This window comes from Euphorbia lathyris, chromosome 2, assembly GCF_963576675.1.
Source record: "Euphorbia lathyris chromosome 2, ddEupLath1.1, whole genome shotgun sequence".
NCBI lineage: Eukaryota > Viridiplantae > Streptophyta > Magnoliopsida > Malpighiales > Euphorbiaceae > Euphorbia > Euphorbia lathyris.
Window position 1 is genome coordinate 45,809,557 of NC_088911.1, and position 18,047 is coordinate 45,827,603.

Sequence of the window (18,047 nt, forward strand, 5' to 3'; positions counted from 1 at the left end):
ATTGATGAAGGTTTAGTTATTAACGAAGACGGCCTGCAAAGCCAAGAACTGAAAGAAACCTATTTTGTGGTGGGACAATTTCTTGCTATCAAGGCGACACATTTCGAATCGATGAAAACAACCTTAGCAACAATTTGGCAACCTGTCAAAGGTGTAACAATTACAGAAACAGATATGGAAGGGCGATACCTATTTCAATTCTTCCATGAACTTGATATGCTCCGTGTACTCAATGATGGCCCTTGGACTTTCAATCAGAACCTGCTGATTGTGAAACAACTGGGACTCAATGAACAACCCCTGATGCCCACTTTGACGGACCTAATTATGTGGGTGCAAATTTCTGACTTACCTATTGGCTTCCAAACAGAGGTTGTATGTAAAGTAATTGGTAATCAATTAGGTCACTATGTGGAAGCAGATCCAAAAAACTTCTCAGGACTTCGTCGAAGCTACCTGAGGATTAAGGTCACCGTGGATGTTCGCAAACCTCTGAAAACAGGGCAGAAGCTTAAGAGGAGTGAAACACCTTTCCACAAGATTTTGATTTGACAAAATCATCCATGATTAAGAGGCAATTAAATTTAAATGCTTTGATTTAATTGTACTAATGTGTTTGTTCAATATTGAGTGCAAAAATATATATATAAAGTTAGACAGGACAAAAGTCAGCATAAGCCAAGCTGAGTTGAACAGAACTCAGCATGAAAGAATAGAAGTTGAGTGGAGTAGAACTCAGTATCAGAAGTCTCCTTCAAAGTTGCCAGAACGAAGCTGACTAAATTAGAAGACTCCTTCAGAATTGTATAAACAGAACGGAGCTGACTAAGAAGGAACTCAGCATGGAAGTTGAACATTCGAAGATAACGAATGGAGCTGAGTGACAGTCAGGACAACATGAAGGATCCGTTCACTAAAGGACAAAGTCTGCCAATCTTCTGCACCAATAATTGAAGCCTCGATAATACACAGAAGACTAATTCCAAGAAACATGGGTCAATGGATTATTGGTAAAAGACAACTGGCACAAAAAGAAAAGTCTGTAGGAAGAAGACAAGGCTGACACCTGAAGAAAACAGATGACAGGATTGGCCTGCAAAACTGAAGCTGACCAGAAGCTGTCTACTAAAAGAGCCGTTTTGGCATCAACGGACACACCAAATTCAAACGGTCTAATCTCCAGAATTCATCTATAAAATGGACAAGGATTTCACTTGGACATTGGCCGAAGCACAAAAAGAAAAATACAAGTGAGAAATCTTCAAAGCACTCAAATACAAAAAGATCTTACACCAAATCTTCTATTCTTTGTGTAAATGCTAGATTGATTATTTGTAAGCATCTAAAGTGTTCTTCATTTGAGAGAGAACAATCTTTCATCAATTGTAATATTGAAAGTGTATGCTGAGTGCTTGGTTGTAAGCATTCAGTGGTAGAAAAATCTAAGTGCTGGGTTGTAGTACTTAGTAGGAGCTGAGTAGACGAATAGAGGACGTACTCTTGCATACTCACTGCCTTGTAAAGGGTTTGTGCTCTACCTTGAAAGAGCTCAGTATTGGATTGAAAATCCCAGGAGGAACTGGGGACTGGACGTAGGCAGAGAGGCCGAACCAGGATAAGTCGTGCTGAGTAACTTCTAAACTCTTTCTCTCAATATATATATATATATATATATATATATATATATATATATGTGCATGTGTTGCTTGTGATATTTACTCAGCATATAAATTGTTAAAACTGAAACTGAGTAAATCTGAGTGCTGAGTTGGAAGCTGACCTTTCAAGAGTCAATTCCCAACTCTCAGGTCAAGCAGTCTTAGTCAGCATAGAACTAAAACTGTCTGACTAATCAATCGGCCGTGCTGACCAACACGCTGAGTTAACAAACTCTTAAAATAACATTAAATCAGCATAATTAAAAGTGAAAAAGTTACATTAGTTCCTAACCCCCCCCCCCTTGGAACTAATTACTAGGGACCAACAGGGAATGGCTTTGGGTGAATGTTAGATATGAACGTCTCCCACAGTTCTGTTTTTTCTGTGGTGTAATTGGGCATGCTGATAAATTTTGCCCCGCTCTATTTGACTGTACTGAGGATACCAGCCAGAGGAAGTTTGGAAGCTGGCTTAGAGCATCAATGCGCAAAACAGGCATTCAAAGAGGCAAGGAGTGGCTCCGTGACCCTTCGGCAGAAGGTGATACCAAACGTTTTGGGAACCTAACACCGGAAGGATCAGTCCCTTTGAGTACAAATAGTGGGGAAGCTAACGATCGAAAAGGAGAGGGGGGTAAGCTAAAATCCTCAAGCGGAATCAACCGGAACACTTCACCTGGAATGCCAACTCATGTGGCAATGAATGTCGATGACATACTGATTCTTGATCCGAAGAGGCAACGCACTTCTGAGGATCTGTTGGAAGGAGAAAAAAGCTTATCCGATCAGCTTAAAATCGGAGGAGGGGCGAGACCTGGGAGCCAGGTCCGCCTAGGATTATGAGTCTCATCAGCTGGAACTGTCGGGGATTGGGCAATTCCCGTATAGTAAATGTCCTACGGGACCTTGTTCGTGCCCATAAGCCTTTGATCATATTCCTCATGGAAACTATGATTAAAGAGGCTAAAGTGTTAACGGTTTGTAGGAAATTAGGGTTTGAGAATCATTATATTGTTGATGGGAGAGGTCATGGAGGGGGAATTGCCCTTCTATGGCGGAGTGGAGTTACGATTGATATACTGTCTGCTTCCACTAACTATATTAATGGCCAGGTATCAATCAGAGCTTTACGGCCTTGGAGATTAACTTGCTTCTATGGTTATCCGGAGAGAAACCGGAGGAGGGAATCGTGGCAGTTGCTCAGATCACTGCTGAATGAAGGGGGGCAGGCATGGTGTTGTGTGGGCGACTTCAACGATATAACTTGCCCGAGAGAAAAGCGTGGAGGACCGAATCGTGCAAATTGGTTACTGGAGGGATTTCAATCTACTCTAGATGAATGTGATTTGCAAAGTTTACCAATAAAGGGGCATCAGTTCACTTGGGATGTTGGAAGGGGATTAGATAGATGGACTGAGGAAAGACTTGACCGAGTGGTTGTAAATCCGGCATAGCAACAACATTTTGGGCAATCTGTTCTTGTAAACCAAGCTGCTACTTGTTCTGATCACTCTGTTCTTATGCTGCAGTTTAAAGCATGGATTTCAGCTCCAAAAGTGAAGAGATTCAGATTTGAGAACCAATGGCTTCGGGATGGTAGTTGTCAATCAGTGGTTCAGACGGTATGGTCGACAAGTGCAAGGAACCCGATAACGATTAAAATTTCTGATTGTACGACAGCTCTACAAAGATGGAGCAAATCGGTAGACGGTAACCTACAATTGCGGATATCAAATCTACGTACACAAATGAATGAATACCGTCTTAGAACTGACCGAGGGGGGGCTGAATTATTCCTACACACTAGAGCTGAATATCTAAAGTCAATGCAACAAGAGGAGGATTTCTGGAAGCAACGAGCAAAGTTGCATTGGCTACAGGAACTCTCGTTACTTTCATGCTTATGCAACCGAGAGAAAACGAAATAACTCCATCACTGAATTGCGAGATAGAAACGATAATTGGTGTTCTTGGGGTAACGGTCTGGAGGAAATTCTTATTGATTACTTTCAAGGGATCTTTACTAGTAACGGAAGTGAATCTTCAGAAATCATTAATGCGATCCAATAAAGAATAACCTCAGCCCAGGATGAATTTCTTACACAGAGGCTTACGAACGATGAAGTCCGTGCTGCGTGCTTCTCTATGCACCCAGATAAAAGTCCGGGTCCTGATGGCTTGAACCCGGTATTTTTCCAGCGGTTTTGGGGAATCATTGGCTCCGATATCACTGTAAGTTGCTTGACTGTTTTCGACAACTCGTTGCTTCCTGACCACTTGAATGACACCCTTCTCATTCTCATCCCAAAAAAGGTAAACGCTGAAAAAGTAACAGATCTAAGATCGATTGCCTTGTGTAACGTTTTATTCAAGATCATTTCTAAAATGTTGGCCACCCGTCTAAAGAAGATCCTACCTAGTGTGATATGTTGGAATTTAGTGTCCTAAATACAATTGTTTTGGATATTAATATTAATGAATAAATTGTTTATTTGGTCATTTGTTTAATCAGATATATAACATTAATATGTAACTATATATAAAGGCACAAATCTTTCGCAAAGGAAGTAATCCTAAGTTTATTCAAGTAGTTATAAAGTGTTCATACAAGCATGAAGTGAGACTATACTTTATAATAGACTGATAGACTTAAAGTAAACCCAAGTCAAGTAATATGTTATAGGGATTGGCATATTACTGTTGAGACTTGCATGTAATAGTGTTTTCTATCGAGACAGAAAGCTGATCTCACAAGCTTTAGATATTCTGATATCTAGACAGTTACATGGATCTGATGAAGGAGTTCATTGGGATTGGGACCCGACTTGAGATAACAGAATGGAGTGATTTATCTAATGTGTCAACTGTTCATCTCATCGGTATTAGTAGGTATAACTAATCCTCAGACTCAAACATTCATTAATTAGTAATTCTGGATTACGGAGTCTGATACTTTGATTCTGTGCGAGCACGATCCAATAGGTGAGAGCCTAGGGTATGTGAGAGCAGGGTTGGGTATCACGCGAAGTAATTACAGAATGGTTAATGTCAGATTGAGCATTCGTCACTCCCGATAAATGGGATATATACCCAAAGGGCTGCTTGTGGTGAATTGACTGAAATCCTTCCAAGGTGATACAATTAAGAGTAGAAATAAACATTTCACTTAACTTATCTTTCAGAGTGAATTCAACCTGTACAAGTAAAACCAGACGCTTCGTTATATGTAACATTGACACATTCCATGGTTATAAGGAATTGACCGACAGGATATAGTTGATGAAGGGTCGTATTATACTGTACCTAATACAGAAAGGTTAATGTCAGTTATCAACCTGACTTCTTAATTGCTCTGGGGGAATATCATAGGTTTTGCTAGTAACAGCTCTCGACGGTATTCCGTTATATATATGTTGGAATTAATCGTAATGAATAATTTCAAATGATATATACGGCTAGTGGCAATAAAGAACCTAATGGGTCGCATATGGGACTTGGAATCGGAGGACGAAAATGTAATTAGTGGGACATACACATATGGGCCGAAATTTGTATTAATTTAGGGATAAATTAATTTGATTAATAATTATAATTTGATTATGATTATCAATTTGGACGGACGGCTACTAGTTTTATGTGGTGGGATGATATTCCGGGCTTCTGTGAATCGGCTTTTCTTCACAATAGGGGAGGATGGTGCTCTTACCGTTTCTCTTAATCATGTTCTGTATTTTTTTCTCTTCGCTTTCATTCTTTTGTATTCGGATTTTTTATTTTTTCTTTTAATAATATTGGTTCGGGGGTCATGGGGTTGAGGTCGGGGGTGCCAGCATAGCTGGGATGTCCGTCTTCGGCTCCTCCTCGATAACCAGCCTTTAATAAAAAAATAAAAAAAGATTATGGTTATCAATTAAATTAAAAGATTATCTGATAATATTAATTAGAAGTTTTTATGTGATTGAAACTCTAATTAATTATCCCTAACATTAATTAATTATTAATTTGATTAATAATAATTATCTAGATATAATTAGTTATTATTTAGATAATAGTAAAGTGTTTATTTAATTATCTAATTAGGAATCCTATTCCAAATAAGATTCCAATTATTTAATTACCTAACACAACTGGGATTAGGGTTAAGAAAAGTCTATAAATAGACTCCCTAACCGCTAAAATTCGACCAACACAAAAGGGAGAGGAGGAATCGTTCCGTCTTTCGTCTCGGCTAATTTACTTTATTTCTTACTCCCTCTTTGATCTCGTATCGATTTCTGTTAGAGGCAATCATTGCGATTGCTATTCATTGAAGGTTGATCACTGATTATCTTTTGGTTTTGTGTTGAATCAAACGTTCGTGGTTCACGAGTTGATAATAACAAGTTGTGGGCGATTCGTTTGCAACGGTAGATAGTTCATTACTAAAGGTATTACTATCTATCCCTCTTTATATGAAATAACAATTAACAGATCTTGGAAAAAGAAAATAGATAAAATTTTATTATTCCGCTATGCCTAGGCTTGTCTATTTTCCTACATTGGTATCAGAGCCTATGAGTTTTTCAATCAGATTGAATAGATTTATTGTTAGGTTAAATTAATTAATCGATTAGTTCAATTAACCTAACGATAAATAAGTTTTGATTACTTGTTAATTAAAACTGATTATGCATAGTTCCTGATTATTTCGGTTGATAATCGGTTTTAAACAAAATCTAAAAGTTTTATAGTTAGATAATTAAAACGTTTTGTTTTATTAAATCTAAAAGATAAAACTGTTTTAATATTCTGAAAATTGTTTTGAAACTGTTTTAGAACAATTATATATATTTATATTTAAAAAAATATATATATTGATAGCAGTTCGGGGTCGCTGCTGCGAGACGGCAACCCCGAACCGCTATTTGCGGCTGGTTGCTGCAGCAACCAGTAGCGGCGGACACCGCTGCCTTTGCGGCAGCAGCGTCTGTCCGCTAGCTGCTGCCCTACGGCAGCAGCTATGCCAAAGGGTCGGGCCGATTAAATCGGCCCGGCCCGATTGTTGGTACCGGGTTTTAAAATTGTTTTAAAATAACCCGTTTTCAATATATATATATATATATATATATATATATATATATATATATATATATATGTGTGTGTGTTTCAGAATATAATAATTTGTTTTGATTATCAAAATCAATTTATTTAAAAGTTTGTTTTACCTAAATATTTGATATAAGTAATTCAAAGCATTAAATGAATTATTCGAATTAATTAGGATTAGACCTGTTCATGGGCTGGGCCGGGCCGGGCTCGGGCCGGGCCTAATCGGGTTTTACATACAATTACTTTGTCCAAGCCCAACCCAGCCCACTTATATTTATATCGGGCTCGGGCCGGGCTGGGCTGGGCTATAAAAAGTAATTCCCAAGCCCGACCCGGCCTGCCCATCTAATATGTTGATATTAAAAAAAATCTAATGTATTTATTATTAGTCTTTATTGATATTAATTTTTTTAAGTTTTTTTAAATCATGTAATTTGTAAGAGCATTTTTTCTTTTGTTAGAGTACATGGCAGGAGGAGTAAATTTTTTTTTTTGTTAGAATGCACCACCTAATTATGTTATTAACTAAGATACATTATTATTAATTTATTCTTAATTTGTAATTTTCTATTTTTTTTATCTATTACTCTAATATATTACACATAATTAAAACATATATATATATATATATATATATATATATATATATATATAGAGTTAAAAATATTATAAAATCGGGCCGGGCCGGGCTCACTTGGGATTTTGAGATGAATCCCAAGCCCAACCCATTTTATGTACGGGCTTGAGCGGGCTTAGGCCGGGCCGGGCCAAACATCAAATATGAATGTCCAAGCCCATCCCATGAATGACGGGCTTGAGCGGGTTGGGCGGGCCAATGGGCTCATGAACAGGTCTAATTAGGATATGCATAATTGAAATTGGATGAAAATTAATTTAAGTTGTTAATTTGATTAACTTAAATATTACATAAATAGTTTGTGTAATCAACCAATTAAATTTAATTTAATTGAGTCTATGCATGTTTGGCATTATGGACATATTAGAACCTCTTTAATAGTTATTTAGTCTTTTGCTATTTAAATAGGACCTGCGTGTCCTGCATTCTCTTACTCTCTATTGTATTTCTCTTCTCATCCAAATCCCTTCAAGTAAATTGAAGTTTTCCTTGAAATTGAATATTGTTGTAATTCAAGGCGCCAAGGAGAATACGGAAGACCCAAAGAGAAATATGTAATAGTTAGTATTTCCCTATGGTGACCCTTTATTCCGTTTCTGGCTCAATGGAATAAACTTAGAGATATGTCCATAATTGTCAATGTTGAATGTATGAATGTCTGATGTATGCTAAAGCAAATCAAGACTAGGTTAGATTATGAGACTTAAATAAATCCCTCACTAATCAAAAGTTAAGTAAATAAGCAAGTTATTAAAATCGGTTGCCCCTCCCTAATATTATAATTCAGCCGGCAGTACTGGGGGCCTTTTGGGTTGTTGAGTAAACTCAAGCTCGGGGTCTTATGGTAACACCTGAATTATCGAAAAATTATTTTTCACGAATATGGGGTAATGCTTAAATTAGGATAGAATAATTGGATGAGTAAACTCATGTTGTTCTAACCTAATGGGCAATATGGTTGGGATTGATAAACGACACATATCAGTTACTAATGTGGTTAGTAACCCAACAACCTAGAAATCACATGTTTTTGATGTGATTGATTACATGAATCTACCTAATGAATGAACCTAGCTTGTTGAGTAAATTCAAGGTGAAATTTCAGGAGTTAGGATTCTAGCTCAGTAAAGGAATTGTGAATATCCTTCAAATTAATATAGAGGGTTATTAATTTGGTAAAATAGTGGGAGCAATTTAAAAACATAAAAGTCCAACAACGTATTTAAATTGTAAGTGAATTAAACAAATGAATAACATCCGTCACTTTTTCCACTCTTAGGTTAATTTTACTCTAAAAATAATCATGTCGAAAACCGATCTAAGAAATATCCTTACCGATAACAAGTTGAATGGTTCAAACTTCACCGAATGGTATCGCAACCTCAAAATCGTTTTGAAGTTCGATAAGGTAGGGTATGTACTTGATACACCGATACCCTCTATCCCGACTTTTAATGCACCCATCGAAAAGATCAAAGCTTACTTGAAGCATAAAGCTGATGATAATCACGCAAGAAGCATTGTACTTGCATCTATGCCACTGGAATTGAAAAGGCAACATGAGGAGATGGATGCCTATTGCATGGTCGCACACCTAAAAGAATTGTTTGGGAATCAAATTCAGTGCGAGCGCTACGAAATAACGAAGCAACTATATAGATGCAAGATGTAGGAGGGCAAGTCTGTTATGACACATTGTGTCAGGATGATTGGCCTTATTACCAAGTTTTCTAGTATTGGAGATGCGATGGATCATGAACTAAGTGTAGACTTACTTCTTCAATCCCTCCCCGAGAGTTATTCACAGTTCATCATGAACTACCAAGTGAGTGGCTTGCAAACCTCTCTTAAAGAGCTTGCAAATATGCTCGAGACGGTCAAGCCCAATATAAAAGAAAACAAGGAAATACTGGGCCCTTGCTACTGAGGGATCAAAGAAGAGGAAAGGGAATCCTCCCAATCCTAACTATCCCAATAATGGCAAGGGGGCCATGCCCACCGAAACAAAGGGGATGCAAGTCAAGAAGCCCAAAAGGGAATGCTACTTCTGTGGTGAAGATGGGCATTGGAGGAGAAATTGCAAGGAGTACCTAGCTTCTCTCAAGAAGGGAATGGACGGTGCTGCAACTTCTGGTATGTTCTATATTGAAATTAACTCAATTTCGCAGTCTGAATCTTGGGTATTAGATACCGGATGTGGATCTCATATTTGTATGAATATGCAGGAACTAAAACAGACTAGAGAATTGAAGAAAGGAGACATAAACTTGCGAGTTGGAAATGGTGCAAGGGTTGCCGCACTCGCAATTGGAAACTATGATTTACATCTACCATCAGGACTTGTAGTAGTGTTAAGGAACTGTTTGTATGTTCCGGATATGTCTCGTAACATTATTTCTATTAGCTGTCTAGTAGAAGATGGCTTTCATGTTTCAATTAAGAACAATAATTGCGAATTTTAAAGAAACAAAGTTTTCTATTTTTCAGGAATATCATTGAATGGGATTTATGTTTTGAATGATGAAGTTTCTGCTTTCACAATTGATACCAAAAGACTTAGATTAGATAACTCAACTTACTTGTGGCATTGTCATTTAGGCCATATAAACCAGAGACGCATGCTTAAGCTACATCAAGATGGGCTTATAGACTCAATTGATTGTGAATCGATGGGAACGAGTGAGTCATGTTTAAAAGGAAAAATGACAAAGACACCCTTTAGCAATAAAGGTCAGCATGTATCAGACACTCTAGGATTAATACATTTAGATGTATGTGGTCCTATGTCAGTCCAAGCAAGAGGAGGATTCAGATACTTCATTAGTTTCATAGATGATCATACTAGATATGGTTATATCTATTTGATGAAACACAAGTTAGAAGCTTTTGAGAAATTCAAATGCTTTAAGAATGAAGTTGAGAATCAAACAAGAAAGACGATCAAAATACTTCGATCTGATCGAGGTGGAGAATATCTTTCTGAAGAATTTATGAGTTATCTAAATGAATGTGGAATATGCTCACAATGGACACCTCCTTATACACCACAACACAATGCTGTATCAGAAAGGAGAAATCGCACCTTACTAGATATGGTACGATCCATGATGAGCACCACTGCTCTTCCAAAATCATTCTGGGGCTATGCCTTAGAAACTGCCCTATTTACCTTAAACCGAGTTCCAACCAAATCCGCCAGTTCCACAGCATTCGAACTGTTCGTTGGTAGAAAACCCATCTTCTCTTTCATAAGAATATGGGGATGTTCAGCATACGTCAAACGTATTGTGCCAGATAAATTAGATCCCAAATCTGACAAGTGTTTCTTCATTGGATACCCAAAGGAAACTATAAGATATTACTTTTATCATCCAGATGACCAAAAGGTAATAGTATCCCAAATCTGACAAGTGTTTCTTCATTGGATACCCAAAGGAATCACATGTTGAAAACACGGAAGAAGTTGAACCCGAACCCGTTTCACTAGATGAAACACAAGTGTCATATCCTACACGTAGGTCTTAGAGAATTCGTGAACTCCCAGTTAGATATGGTTTTTTAGTGGGAGATAACGAACTGGTTCCCATGTTAGACGATGAACCTGAAACCTACGAAGAAGCTCTTGCTAGTCCAGAATCTAAAGCATGGCTTGAAGCCATGAATTTTGAAATGGACTCCATGTATACTAACCAAGTATGGACTTTGGTTGATCCACCCGAAGGGATAAAACCCATTGGGTGCAGGTGGATCTTCAAGAAGAAGACTGACATGGATGGAAAGGTTAGTACCTACAAAGCTAGGTTAGTAGCAAAAGGATATCGTCAAAAATAAGGTATTGACTGTGACGAGACTTTCTCTCCAGTAGCCATGTTCAAATCCATCAGAATATTGCTTGCAATTGCCGCTCATTTTGATTATGAGATTTGGCAAATGGATGTGAAAACAGCTTTCCTAAATGGAAACCTACTTGAGGATGTATACATAATGCAACCTGAAGGTTTCACATCGAAGGATGCAACCAAGGTTTGCAAACTTCAAAGGTCCATTTATGGACTCAAGCAAGCATCTAGGAGCTGGAACAAGTTCGAACAAAACTCAGAAGAGGCTTGTGTTTACAAGAAGACAAGTGGGAGCTCAGTCGTTTTCTTAGTACTATATGTTGATGATATACTACTTATGGGAAACGATGTGGAAATGTTGCAAACAGTAAAAGTTTGGTTATCGGGTAATTTCTCCATGAAAGACTTGGGAGAAGCAACCTACATCTTAGGGATCAAGATCTATCGCGATAGATCAAGGAGACTGAGCGGACTATCCCAATCTACATATATTGACAAAGTGCTAAAACTTTTTGACATGCATGAATCAAAAAGAGGTAACTTACCAATGGTCCATGGTGTCAAGTTATCAAATGGTCAGTGTCCTAAAACAGATAGTGACAAGAATCATATGGCTGTAATTCCTTACTCCAGCGCGGTTGGTTCGATCATGTATGCTATGCTTTGCACTAGACCTGATGTGGTATTCGCATTAAGTATGACGAGCCGATATCAAGGGAATCCAGGATTTTATCACTGGATTGCTGTCAAGAACATTCTTAAGTATCTTAGAAGAACTAAAGACATGTTCCTCGTATATGGATAAGGAGCATTGAAAATTGAAGGATATTCAGATGCTAGTCATCTGACTGATGAAAATGATTACAGATCCCAATTAGGATACCAGTTTATCCTAAATGGAGGTTCAGTTAGTTGGAAGAGTTCCAAACAAGGAAGTGTTGCTTTCTCGTCGACTGAATCAGAGTACATCGCAGCTGCAGAAGCGACAAAGGAGGCTGTTTGGATTAGAAAGTTCATAACAGCACTAGGAGTGGTGCCTGACATTGTAAATCCCATTACTCTGTACTGTGATAACAATGGAGCCATTGCACAAGCAAAGGAACCACGGTCTCATAATGCATCTAAACATTATCTCAATCGATATCATCTCATTAGGGAGATTATAGCCAGAGGAGATGTGAGAATAGAAAAGGTGCCCACTGAGGACAACGTTGCAGATCCGTTGACCAAGCCATTACCACAAAGAGCTCACGATAAACATCTTACTTCTTCCGGTATTAGTTTCAGAAACAATTGGCTTTAGTCCAAGTGGGAGAATATTGGAATTTAGTGTCCTAAATACAATTATTTTGGATATTAATATTAATGAATAAATTATTTATTTGGTCATTTGTTTAATTAGATATATAGCATTAATATGTAACTATATATAAAGGCACAAATCTTTCGCAAAGGAAGTAATCCTAAGTTTATTCAAGTAGTTATAAAGTGTTCATACAAGCATGAAGTGAGACTATACTTTATAATAGACTGATAGACTTAAAGTAAACCCAAGTCAAGTAATATGTTATAGGGATTGGCATATTGCTGTTGAGACTTGCATGTAACAGTGTTTTCTATCGAGACAGAAAGCTGATCTCACAAGCTTTAGATATTCTGATATCTAGACAATTACATGGATCTGATGAAGGAGTTCATTAGGATTGGGACCCGACTTGAGATAACAGAATGGAGTGATTTATCTAATGTGTCAACTGTTCATCTCATCGGTATTAGTAGGTATAACTAATCCTCAGACTCAAACATTCATTAATTAGTAATTCTGGATTGCGGAGTCTGATACTTTGATTCTGTGCGAGCACGATCCAATAGGTGAGAGCCTAGGGTGTGTGAGAGCAGGGTTGGGTATCACGCGAAGTAATTACAGAATGGTTAATGTCAGATTGAGCATTCGTCACTGATGGGTCCCCGCCTAGGTCGAGATGAGAACTCACTAAGGGATAAGTGTACCCCGTCGTTATCGAGTAATAAATTTCTGGTTTAAGTCCAGGTTATCGTCCACAGGATTTATTTCTGCAAGTATCAAGCTACTCGGTCTCGGATGTTATCTAGGCTTAGGGGGTTTTGAGTTTGTTTGTTTTAATTAATCTACTTCTAGGTTGAATTATGCTAATCCTAGCTAAGTTATCTAATTCTAACTAAGTTATCTAATTCTAGCTAAGTTATTCTACGCCTAACTACGTTACTCTACCCCTAATTGATCTTTCATTAATGAAACTATTCGAAGGAACATGGTATGAACGATAATAATAAAGATAGATTATCAAGTCTATTGAATAAAAACCTAATCTGAGTCACTTGTATTCAAGGTGATTAACCCTACTTACCCTCCTGAGGTTCCTAGCGCGTGATTCCCTAAGGCCGAAACTAGGTCTAAGGCTCAGTAAATTGGCGCTTAATCAACTAAGAGGTCGTCAATCTCCTAGGCTCTGACTAGGTCAGATTCAGCTCGCAATATGTGCCTACTAGATTTTGGGGCTTTTGAATGAGTTAAACCAATTGAATAAAGCGTAAGACAGAGATTAAACAAATAATCATAGAACAAAACAAGAGCTAAATTATTATTAAAGGCGAAGATAATTGTCACAAGATACAATAAGTCAAGTTCGGCAACTGTATCAAAGAGTACAAACAAGGAAAGATAAAAGGAGATACAAAAATCCCTTTCAGGGAACCTGTTTACTCTGCAGCCGGCGACTTAATCTTAAGGACGGACCTTGATGATTCCTCGAGGAAAAGCTTTGAAGGAGCTTCAATGGAGGTTGAAGAAGATATGGAGAAGATGGAGATGAATTACAAGGGGAAAGCTAAAATAATTTACAAAAACGAAAGATATCTAATTACAATGGAAAAATCCTATTTATAGACGCGTCTCGGGCCTCGTTTTGACCTATTTTCGTGTCCTAGTTGGTGTAGGAAGACGTGGGGCCGAACGTGGCTTCGTGGGGGCGGAATTGGTCTTTTTGACCAATTCCCGCAGGGCTGCTCGCCGAGCAGGGAAGGCTGCTCGGCGAGCAGGGCTGCTCGCGCCGAGCAGCCCCCTGCTCGCCGAGCAGGCGCCTGGTGGCCTGCTCGGCGAGCAGGCTCCTGCTCGCCGAGCAGGCCTCTGGCGGCCTGCTCGGCGAGCAGAAATGGCCCGTGGGGCCCTGCTCGCCGAGCGTTTTCGCCCGAAGCGTGCTCGATTCATGCCGAGTGACTTCTATGCCCTTTTTCGTCCGAACTTACACCTGCACACGCATAAAAACTCCAGAAAACATTAGTCCAAAAGCCAAATTGATCCGTCAATCGCCTATTTTGAGCAAACGCTTCGTTTGGTGCGACTTTTGACGGACCAATTAGCTTTAAAAGATAACGGAATTCTACTATGCATGCTATTTCGGCTGTATTTGCCTAAATTGATCATAAAACGAGCCTAAACGACGAAAAGTAAATAGAACGTTTCCAATTCCTAACTAACTCACACAAAAGTATTTAAATGCGAGAATTGCTCGCTTATTAACCAAATAACTCTAAAACCCGTCCTAAAACCGTACCCAAAGATAGGGGTTTTTGACCCCTATCAGTCACTCCCGATAAATGGGAGATATATCCAAAGGGCTGCTTGTGGTGAATTGACTGAAATCCTTGCAAGGTGATACAGTTAAGAGTAGAAATAAACATTTCACTTAACTTTGTTGAAACACCTTTCCACATAATTTCGATTTGACAAAATTGTTTAAGTGTAATTAAAAATATTCTAAACACACTAAGTTTAAATGCTTTGATTTATTCTACTAATGTGTTTGTTCAATGTTGAGTTAAATTGTTTATAAGACACAAAGATTAAAAGGCCCAAAGCCCAATATGGAAGTCAAAGCCCAAGTCAAACAGTTTAAGGCAACTCGGCCCGCGTATGTCAAAACGCTGTCGTTATGTACAAAACGCAGCTCAGCGGAAGAAGGATCTAGAAGACCTTCGTGGAACAACTTCGGGACAAAGCTGCTGAGTTGATTCGACAAAGAGTACAAGACAGCAGCTGAGTAAGAACAACTTCCAGACAAAGTGTTTCCACTTTGGGTAAAGTTCAGAAGACACAGAATGCTGTCTAGTTGACCTTACCATAAATGGAGAGACATTCTGCCGAGCTGACCAAAAGCTGATCGAGGACAGAAGATACTCAAATCTGATTGGTCGAGAGCTCTGAGCAAGATAGGATGACAACGACAGGAAGCCGTTTCCCTCCAACGGTTATTTCGAAATTCGAAATGACCGACACCTCAGACGTCTCTATAAATAGAGCCCTTCAGTTGCTTCATTCAACACAGAACTTGATCAAGCCATTACGCTGACCAAATTTCTACGCAAAGTTCTGCAAGAAAAAGCAAAGCAATATTACACTAAATTTCATATCTTTTGTGTAAAAGTCTAGAGTGATTATTCAATCATCTAAGGTGTCTTAGCAATCGTTGTTTAGGACAAACACTTATCATTTCTAGAGATTAGAAAGGAGAGGCTGAGTACTCGGTTATAGTACTCAGCGAGAGATTAGGATTGAGTAGAGGTATAGAGGAAGGTACTCTTGTTATACTCAGTTGCTAAGATTGTAAAAGGTTTGATGCTCTACCGTTAAAGAGCTCAGTAGAGAATTCGAAAGCTCGGAATGTGTTCCGGGGACAGGACATAGACTTGGAGGCCGAACCTGGATAAATCTGCTGAGTAACATATTTCTAACCTTAAACTCCTTTATATACTTATTGCTTGCTTAAACAAAAAAAAACTGACCAAGTAAAGAGGTCAAGCTGAGTTGTGCGCATTGAATATCTGAGCTCAGGAATAGACTCTAAGTGCTATCTCCTGACTCAAGTAAAGAAACTGACCTAGTCACCAGTTGACTAAGCCAGTATCTTGCTATTCACTCAGCGCCGCTGTTAAAACCTTTTTCTCACGAAAAAGAAGTCTGCCCTAGATTAAAATTTTTAAATAGTTCCTAACCCCCCCTTGGAACTATACTTGTAATGTTATAAGGGACCAACAAGTGGTATCAGAGCTTAAAAGCTCACTGTAAAAGGCTTAACCACCTTGAGCTGATCCCCACTATGGGCGAAAACAGCACTCGGTTTCTCCCAGGAAACCAAACAACTCAGATCTTACCTGAGGGGTTATCCATTACTCGGCCTCCCCTATTCTTCGGGTCTAACTACACCTTCTAGAAGAATAGGATGAAAAATTTCATTCAGGCTACAAATATGAGTGCCTGGCTATCCATAGTCCAAGGTCCATTTGTACCTGTCGAAGTTGTGGCTGACCAAACAGTTGTTAAAGCTGAGGCCAAATGGACAGAGGATGATCTCAAGAAGCTAAAAAATCATGCTTCGGCTATAAACATGCTTCACTATGCGCTCGATGCTGCAGAATATAATAAAATCTCAGGTTGTGAGTCAGCGCAAGAGATCTGGAAGAAGCTGGAGGTCACCTACGAAGGAACAAATAAAGTAAAGGAGTCCAAGGTGAACCAGCAAATGAGACTGTACGAGCTGTTCGAAATGAACAATGATGAGGGAATATCTGACATGAATGCAAGGTTTACCAACATCATCAATGAGCTCAAGAGACTTGGGAAGATCTTCACTGAGGAAGAACAAGTCAAGAAAATACTCAGGAGCCTTCCCAAAGACTGGCAAGCAAAGAAGACCACTGTTGAGGAAGCTCAGGACTTAACCACCTACAAATATGATGAGCTCATCGGCTCGCTGCTGACCCATGAGATCTCGATGAAGAATTTCGAGGTGAAGGAAAAGTCTGAAGACAAGAAGCAAAAATCTCTTGTCATGAAAGCTGACTCCACTGATGGGAGCTCAACAGATGATGAGGAGATGGCTATGTTCACAAGGAAGATGAAAAGGCTATTCAGAAAGAATGACAAATACTCTAAGAAGCCTTACAGAAAGTTTGATAAGTATAAAGCTGAGTCCAGCGACAGCAAATACAAGAAGGACAACTCAAAGCCCATTACATGCTTTGAATGTCATCAAACTGGCCATATCAAGTCAAGCTGCCCCACGCTGAGGAAAGAAAAGAAGAACGGAAAAAAGGCAATGGTGGCAACATGGAGCGACAGTGATGAGTCTTCATCAACAGAAGCTGAGGCCACCGAGTCAGCGAAGATATGCTTCATGGCTAACGAACTTGCTGAGCCATGCGTCTCTGAGCATGCTGACCCCTCCATTGCATCTGATGATGAGGAGCAATCAAATGAGGTAATATCACTTTCCCAGCTCAGAAACGAAATGGGTAATGCCCTGAGTGACCTCTATACACTTGTTAAAAAGTGTAATAAGAAAATTAGAGCACTCAGCAGGCGCTGTGATGAGGTTGAAGAGGTCAAGCTAAGTGACCTCAGATTCCTTCTTTAGGACAACTCAACTTTGCATGATAACATGGAGATCATACATAAGTCTGTCTCTGAAGTCCAATCAGATTCAAAGAAACTGAGAAAGGACATCACAAATATCCAGAACCAACTAAAGATTCAAAACAAAAGAAATATTCCTCTAAACGCTCAGTACCGAAGTACTGGTCAGCAGAGATGGAATCCCCAGCGGAATGTCCAGTGTGACTTCTGTGGGAAGAAAGGACACACCATAAAAGTGTGCTGGCACGCTCAGCACTGGTGTGCTGACCAGTCAGCTGTGACTTCTGTGGAAAGAGTGGCCATACTGTTCAAGTATGTCGCCATAAAATAAAATATGATGCTTTACCTGTTGAACCTAACAAGCAAGGACCCAA